The sequence below is a fragment of the Selaginella moellendorffii genome, unplaced genomic scaffold, assembly GCF_000143415.4.
Source record: "Selaginella moellendorffii unplaced genomic scaffold, v1.0 SELMOscaffold_42, whole genome shotgun sequence".
In the NCBI taxonomy this organism is placed as follows: Eukaryota; Viridiplantae; Streptophyta; class Lycopodiopsida; order Selaginellales; family Selaginellaceae; genus Selaginella; species Selaginella moellendorffii.
In genome coordinates, this window is record NW_003314303.1 from 367,682 (window position 1) to 377,379 (window position 9,698).

Sequence of the window (9,698 nt, forward strand, 5' to 3'; positions counted from 1 at the left end):
TATTTGATCAATTGGATTAATAAGTAAGAATAACACTACTATTAAGCAAACCAAGCATTATTACATGCAACATGTAGCCATGTATTTATTTTTATCATTATAGTTTTCTAAACTAAAAACATTTTAAATTAAAAACTAATATATATATATATATATATATATATATATATATATATATATATATATGAGTTTTCTTATTTATATACCTAGTTTTATATCTAATATGTTTGCTTCCTTCTAGTGTTATCAAACATTTCTTTCTCATATGTAGGCCATCTTTATTTATTTTCATTCAATTTTTTGGAATAAAATGTGGTAGGACAACCACATTACCTTAGTGTAACATCAATCATATTATCACACTCTTGTTACAACATGGCATCAATGACATTGCCAAATGTAACATTATGCACTTCAAAGGGTTTATGAAGTTTTGGGATCTTGAGAATAAAAACCAAGATGCATCATTATGCATTTTGAAGTGTTTATCAAGATTTAGATTTTGAGAATAAAAATTGTAGTTCAAATCTCCTTCAATTTTACAAAAGCACTTTAATGAGTTAGTGTTCAATGAATGGTATACTACCCTTCACTAACTTAGTCAATGGAAGAGCAATAGTTATTAAATTGTGAATAAACTTGTGATATTATTTTTAAAAAGGAATAAACATCTAATATAGTGGTCAAGACTTCCTAGGATTTCACCACTTCTACCTTCTTTAGATCCACCTCAATTACACCACCATCAATTATATGCTCAAAAAAGTTCACACGTAATTGACCAAAAGCACATTTTCTCTCCTTAGTATATAATTTATTTTCTTGCAACTTCTAAAACACTAAACCTAAATGTTCAAATGATCTTCCAGCATTTTATTGAAGACTAGAATATTATCGATATATAGAATAACATATATGTCCAAATAATTTCTAAATATTTTATTCATCATCATACTAAATATACCCAAGGTATTATATAATCTAAATAGCATAATCATGAACTCATCATATAATCCATAATAAGTCTTAAAAGTTATCTTTTCCACATTCTAATTTGCCACCTGTATCTGATGATACCTAGATTGCAAATCAAGCTAGGTAAAATAATTAGCATTTAAGAGTTAATCAAATAAATTATCAATACAAGACAATAGATAACTATTTTTTATTATAATTTTGTTGATGGCCCAATAATAGATATACATCCTCATAATACCATTCTTTTTCATAACAAAAAATACCAGCATTCCATAAGGCAACTTACTTGGTTAGTTATGAGTTTTGTCATAAAGCTCTATAAATTGCTTCTTAAGTTTAACCATCTTTTTGATATTTAAATAATATAGAGTTTTAATGCAGAATAATCTCAATTCAATGATTAACTTCATAGCTAAAATGTAGCTTTGACGGTAAATCATTTAAAAAGTTCTTTTGATCCCTCACCAATAACTCCAAAATTTTCTTTAATATAAGATTAATCTTATCACCGATTCAAATTTGATTATAGTCACTCTCACCTTCTACCACTTGAACCCAAAAGGTATAACATCCTTTCTTAATTACTTTTTTGAGCTACTATTATAATTAAGAACTTAGTATCTCAATCCTTTTAAGAGTGCTTTTGCAATTGAAAAAAGACATTAAAAAATCCTTCTAACTTTAATATGATACAATTTTGTTTAACATTATATATCCTTTAGATATACTTTGTTAAAGAAATCCATACCAAATATCATTTGAAAATTTAGTATCTTCAACATTATTAAGTTCAGTATTTATTTCCACTTTGATATTTTTATTGAAACATCACTCATAAATTTCCTAGCAACTCACACACCTTCTGCAAAGCAAAAGTGTATGGTTGACATTTGCTTAGCTTTTAGTCTTAAAAACTTAATCAAATCATTAAGGATCATGTTGTGTGTAGCTTTTGTGTCAATCATTAATAAAATGATACATTAACGGATCAATGCTTGCATTGATTGTGAGAAAAGTTTGAGGAAAATAACTCATCACTCCTTTTTTTCATAGTCTACATTAACTAATTTAGCAATTCAACTTTACTAACACCATCTTCCCTTGTAAGATTGACATAAGATTTTGTGTTATGCTTATTTAGACATTTTGAGGACTCCACCACCCTAGGCTTGAGCCATGATGCTGCTGTTCAATCTCAGGGTAGAGCATCCACTGGATTGCTATGAGCTGGTAAGTCTTGCATGGTGTACTTGATGATGATGTCCTTGAAATTGATTGCATTGCCACCCAAATTTCCTCTGTTATGGTGAACTTACCATTGTAGATGACAATCACTCCGACATTCCACAGTGTCGCGAGCTTCTCAGCCTTGCCACAGAGTCCCTTTAGCCACTTCGTTTCCCTCCTCGACTTGTCATTCCGTATGAGTTCAATAGGAAGTTTTTGCATTCCCAATGACTCTTCACGCCATGAGGCGCGCGAGATTGTGAGAAATGCGAATTCAAACTGGACGGCACTGTCTAGTTGTACCGGCACGTAAACCACAAATAGCTCCCCATGGCATCCATACAAAATGGCCACAATGCATTGCCACAGCTCACAATGAGCTTTCCATCTCTAAACAGGAATTTTTGGTTTTCTTAAACAAACCTGTAGGAGGACTGGGATGGTAATGAATATACTTAGAATATGCTTGGATATTCTTGGATATTCTATCATCCAATGGTGGTTATTCATTTAGATTAATTTTGTTTATAATTTATAAACTTTTTTAACCACTTTGTATCATCATGAGCGTACATGGTTTTTGGAGCATGAGCCAAAGAAACTGTGTAATGTAAAGTGCATTGGTTGGGCTCTATGTCCATAATGGCAATTGCAAGGGAGCTCTCAAAGTTCCACTGCCAAAGCCCTTAATCCAGGATCTGCCATGAAGCAGAGAATCTGGAGCCAAGACTGGATGGACGAAGCAGCCAGTGATCCACATGAAGGGAAGAATGAAAAATAGGAGGAGCGCTCATAGAGGCCTCCCAGCCTCAATTGTGACAAGCATGAAGCATTGAAACCAGCTCAGGGATTTGAGTAGTGCCCCCTCGAGATCAATCATGATGCTATCGTTGTTCCTGGCCGCTGCATTGTCCATTGGCTCCAATGGATTGCTCTTGTCCCTAGGAAGTGTCAAGAAAATCATATTTGGACTAGTGAATTGATTGAGAATTGGCTCGCCCTGGAGGTTTGAGCTGAGAGCCATGATCCAGGATCAGAAACCCACTATGGCAGTACTGATTGATTGCCCAGAATCAATCAATCAACCTGGAACGCATCTATGGATGGAGCATAGATCTTCCTCTGTATGGCTCCCTATTGGGCTGTGGGTAGAAAACAAAGATCAGTGGAGGACAATCTTTCTATTCCTATTCATTCCTCTTTTCTAAAGCGACCGATGGAGGGAGATTGTAGCAGCTAAGGAGTAAAGTCAGGCTACTTCTAGCTTCAGCTTGGTCGATGATGAGAAGTATCTGGCAAGGATGTTTACAAATGAGGAGAGTCAGTGCACGAAAAGGCTGAAAAGGTTCAAAAGATTTGTCACCTGCCGAATTGGTTTATTGTCTACCATAACCCTAAGTTTGGCAAGTTGACAGATTTTAGTTTTTAGCTCAAAGTTTTATTCTTTTTTGTTTTTGATTCTTCAAAGTGAAGTCTAGCTTATTTTTGGATCTTTTTACTAGTATAAATTAACTAAAGGTAATTCTATTTAATCAATCACATAGATATGTCAGATTTGGATAGTGCTATGGATATTATTCAGTTGTCACCCGCTGAGGATTTGTCTACAGAAACAAATTCTTATGAAGGTTTGGTTTTTCTCTTTATTCCTTAGTATTTCTTGATTTATTTCTCTTTTTTTTTGTAGTTTCACAAGCAAAGAGGACAAAGTTGACCATCCTAAAAGCCACTATTGCATCACTTGTCTTTGAAAAAGAAAATTCAACCAAAATTCTTGAGCTAAAGGTTTTATCTACGTATGGATTTGAAATCATTTTTTTCTGTAGTTTTGATTTGCTTTTTGCCTAGGTATGGAACTTATAAAGTTCATCTTGCAAAGAACACTCTGCGAAGTGCAAAATACTTAACTTATATAATGGATTGTACAGATATGCATGGCTTGCAAAATTTAACTGTATATGGCAATTCATCCATGTGTGCATGATTATATAATAAATTTATGGTTGGTAAATGTTTCTCACTTACAAGGTTTGTAATTTTTTTTAAAAAAATTAACAAGATTATAATTCTCTCACTGCAGATGGGTTGAATGACAGAAAAACCCAGTTTACCACCATGGAACTTCAGAAAAAGTTCTTTATATTATAGATTCTTCTATCATTCAAATTATAGATGATTTTGATGTTAAATTAAGATTACAGCCAACTAGAAGAGCTTCTATATCATCTTTAATGGCTACTAAAGTTTATCCACAAGCTATACATGCTGTTGTAATCAACACTGGTGTTTTTCCTAAAATAAAGATTGCTTCTTCTGATAATCCTTTGGACGTAACTATGGTAATGTTTTTTCCTATTTAATTTTCTATTTCTAAGATATTTTCACAGCTCTATATGCATCTGGAGCATGAAGAGCAATATATTGTAGCAGATTTATATGCTGGATATATGCCCAAGTTTTTATTTTTTAATATTATGAAAAGCATGAGTGTATCAGGTGATTTAGCAACACTTGGAAGTACTTTATTTTTACCATTAGTTGATTCAAACAAAATTCAGAGGCTCAATGAAGTTTATAAAACACACCGTGGTCTCACTTCTAAAGACAAGGTAATGTAAATTGTTTACATCTACTTTCAACTTTAACTTCCAATTATACAGATTAGTGGATATTTCATCCCTGACAACTAACAGAGCTTCACTCAAGCTGAAAGTCTTTGCTCATTTTGCTCTTTCACAATGTTAGAGCAGAGAGAAGATGGTTTTGTTGTTTGTACAAAGTGTAAAGGGCGTTCCATCCCTCGTAAATCAGCTACAATAACTGGTTCTATTATATCAAATGATATGATGGAATATAGAGTTACAGTGCGTGATAAAATGGTGGATAAAATTTATAATTTGGATGAAGGGTCTATGGTCAAGTTTGCTATGGAGTCCCTAGAAAAGATTGTTGTTTATTTGTCTTCAAAACCAACAGGATTCTTTCTATTGAATGAAATAAATATTATTGTCCATTTTGAGACACCAAACAATTCAGCCATGGAAATTGCCAACAACAAAAAATAGATACAATTGTCTCTTGTCTATTTTTCAATTGCTTTCTCTATAATACAAATATCTATTTGTGAAATCTTTCAGTGCTTCTCTTAAGAATTTCTAGATTTCAAAGCACACAAACTAGAAATCCCATGGCAATGACTCACAAGATTGCTGTTGATTGCATTGCACAATCAATTAGAGAATTAATATGTAATAAACACAAGCTGCCTTTGAAAGCCCCTCTTAGGTAATCTACCACATTAACATTGTATGCCTAACACCGGAATCCAGGAAAATGATCATTGTGCATCTAGCTAGGGAGTTCCTTAAGGGTTTAAGAGAAGCTGGGTGAAGAATGTGGTGCATTGCTTTCTATACTAGATGTTAAACCCCATCTTGCAGTAAATGTGCAAGAAAATGAATATGAAAGAGCTTGAGCCACATGCAATTCCAAATTTCAACTTTGTTGTTGATTTGTTTGACCTAGATGCTTGAAGCCATGTATGCTCTTGTAGTGCTCTTGACAAAAGGGTTGGAAAAATCCTTGTATCTTTGACATCTCTTTATCACAGAGCTTGCAGATCGCTAAATTAAGGCTCTTGCTTCTGAATGACCATGCTCTTACTTGATCCTACTGGATAACTTACAAAAGAAAAACAAAATAACTTAGAAGAAAGTTAAATGGGAAGGCACACATACATCAAAGGTTCGCTTTGGTTCTTGGCCCTGGATATCCATTTGTGGCAATGTTGAGCTCTCCTTCACCTTGTAGTAGCTCAAAAGAAATCATTTCAAGTACTTGCATCAAGGTATACAAAAAAAATGTCCTAACGAGAAAGAAAGTTACAAACTACTTCAAACCATCTTTGAGTCCATCAACTTTTCAGGGACTTGTCATTGGACGTGCAAGGGTTTTCCACAGCCAACCCTGTAAACTCAAAACATCATGCTAGATACTAGTCTCCATAGTGAGAAGAATGTTACTTGTTTGTGGAATCATCCTACCTAGTCGAAGATATCTTGCTTGACATTTTGAACAACTTTCTTTGGACTTGGCTACCTCGTCCAGAGCTGCCACTGTCAATAGAGCCTAAAGATGCTCTCACTATGGATTTGTAATGATGAAAATCTTCTCTCTGGGCACAAGTAGAAGTTTAAGGCGCTGGAAGAGCTGCTGTCTCATAAGATTCGAGACGACACTGTCCCTACATTTGTATCCTCTAGTATAATTTTTGAACCTGCAAAGACTCTACATTTCCAATGGCAAAGTACTAAATCCAAACTTGAGAAACCAGCTCCAAAAACTAACAAAGCCACGAAAAAGGAAAAAGAAAAGGAAGAAAGAAAAAAAAAGGAGGAATGATCACACACCTTGTGCTGGATCTCTCTTCAATCTTTTAACCATATCCAGTGCCCTATTTAGTCCTTTAATCTGGTGTAGCGTAAAGAAGATGAAGACCATTCCTGAAAGACTTACAAAAACAAAATGTCACCTTCCCTCAGAAATCTCTTATTGCATGATCCATTCAGCTGCTCAAGTGGCAAGACCTAAGAATCCATGAGAGGTAGTGGTGTTAAACCCCAAAGAAAGAGATCTAGAAACAATACAATTGAGCAAGCAGTCAATTACCTATGCGAGTCTGGTACTTGTGCTCATGTTTCTCTCATAAGCCCATTTTAGTCTCATTTAAATAAAGACTTAATATAGCTTTAGGGCATAAATGGCTTTCAATGGAATAACATTGAGAAGTAAGTAAAAGGTCTTTGATTGTTTCTATTGATCTAGATTATCAATTATCAGCCTTCACAAAGCTGTTGATTGAAAGATAGAGAATTAATACTTGCTGAAAGTAGGCCAAAAATAGTTTATTTAGTTCTATTGTTGAATCTCTTTAAAAAATCTTAATCAGCTAAACAATCATAGAAAAAACTAATCTGGATGCACCCACCTATCCGGTGGGTGTAAGGACATCAAGGGCAATAAGGGCATTTAACTGTAAAGGGCAAAATTATGACAAAGAGAAAATTTGAATGGACAGAACTTCTAGAAGCAAAATTGTTATCAGTTCAAGGATCTGCAAATAAAAAAGCAAAAAAACTAAAATTCAACCATAATATTGATTTAACTGAGCAACAAATTGTTTCTAGATACTATTATTTATCAAGAAAGAATGAAAATGAGTAAATAAAAACTATTAATATATCCAAAGAAAAACATGAAGAACTTACTCTACAAAATCAAAAAAAATATATATACAACAAAAGAAGACAAAATACTTATGGAAACTTGGAACTCACAAAAACAAACAAATGAAAAAATAAATATTTTTCGACAAAGAACAGGGAGTACTATATCAGATGAAAAACTTAAAAGAAGAGTATATTATATTAGAAGCAAAGAAAAAAAAACAATAAAAGAGAAAGAACAACAAGAAAATGAATATGACATGAACAATCCAAAAAGTATGAAAGCACTACAAATGTATAATGAAGCTATACAGGATATACTGATACATCCATGTAAAATATGTAAAAGACTTTGGTTTAAATATAATAAAAAAACAAGGATATGCATGCAATCAATGCATGACAAATAAAGAAACATATAAAAGTCCAGAAAAAATTAGAATGAATCAAATTGATCAATATACAGAACAACTAAATGATATTGAAGAGAAAATGATAGCTCTACATATTTTATTTGAAAATATAGCAATACCAAATCAACCTCAATATCAGCAGTGCATAAAAGGAGGAATAATAAATGTCCCAACTAATATTAAACCAATAATTAATAAACTACCAAGATTATTTGAAGAAACACAAACAATAACAATTCAGCTGAAACAAAGATTAACTGATAAATATTATTATAAATATGGAATAGCCAGACCACATTATATTTATAATAGTATAAAACAATTACAAGAAACCGAACTATATAAGAAAAATAAAATTAATATAGATGAAAACTGGTTTCAACAAGCACTAAATTTAGACAATATAGATAATAACATACAAATAATATTAGAAAACAAATTACAACAAAAATTAAATGAAGATGATAAAAGTGAAAATCTTATAGACAACCCTGATAATGAGATATTACCAACAGATACTATAGTAATTATCTTCTTAGATGCAAATCAAATAGATAATTTTACAAATAAAGTTTTAGTTATAGCATCTGGTCAAGGACAACACCCATTAGGATTATTTGTAGATGGAAATGCTGAAAAAATGGCATATCCAAAACTATTTAGTGGAAAACAAAGACCATTAGACATAAAAAGAAAATTTACATATCAAGAAATAATCCAATGGGAATTAATGAATGAGGATAGAAATTTGCATGACATATTAAATATATATTTACAGCAGCATTAAAAACTAAAATCAAATTTGTCAATCAAAATGTAGGTTTTAGATTAAGAAAATTTACTTATGAAGGAAGAAAAATCACATCAAAAGATGTGCTTGTAAATGGAAATATGGATAAAATATTAAAGTTAAACATAGGTTTTAGAGATTTAAAAAATCTAAGAATATCACCAGATAATTTAGAAGCACTAAAAAAAGATGCATTTGCGATGATAAAATAATTAGGAGCACCAACACTATTCTTAACTCTTAGTTGTTCAGAAAGACATTGGGAACCATTAATAAATGCTTTAAAACATTTAAATACAGATATATTACAAAAAGAAGAGATAAAAAATTTAAATGAAAAAGAGAAAATATATAAAATACTAAGAGCTGATCCAATCACCACAATACGATATTATGCACATAAAACATCAGCATTTAGAAACTTATTAATGTCCAATTATCACATATTTGGAAGGAAAGTAAAAGACTATGTATTTGTAACACAATTTCAACAACGTGGTACACCACATGAACATGCACTAATACGGTTAAAAAATCAACCACAAACATTAGAACAAATAAAAGAATATGCTAATGAAAATATATGTACTGATTCAGAGAAACTACCAGATAATATAAAAGATGTTCAAACTCATAAACATAGAAAAACATGTAAGAAATATAAAAATATAAATTGTAGATTTAATTACCCAATTCCTCCAATTCCACAAACAGAAATCTTAGAGCCTATAAAAGACATTACAAAACATGAAAAGGATTCATACAATAATTTACAAAAAAATGAAAACAATACTAGAAGATAAAACTATAGATTTAAAAACTTTAGAGTTTAATGAATATTTAAAAATAATAGGAATAACATATGAGCAATATAAAGCTACAATAAGATCAACAATAACAAATACAAAATATTGCATGTATTGAAATAGAAATTAAAATAACTTTATACAGGTGAGGGAAATGCCAATTCAACAAGCACTTTTTTTAATATTGTCAATCCCATTTCATCATATTGTTAGAACTGTAAAGTTCATTGATCCTAAACCACAACAACAACAAAAAAAA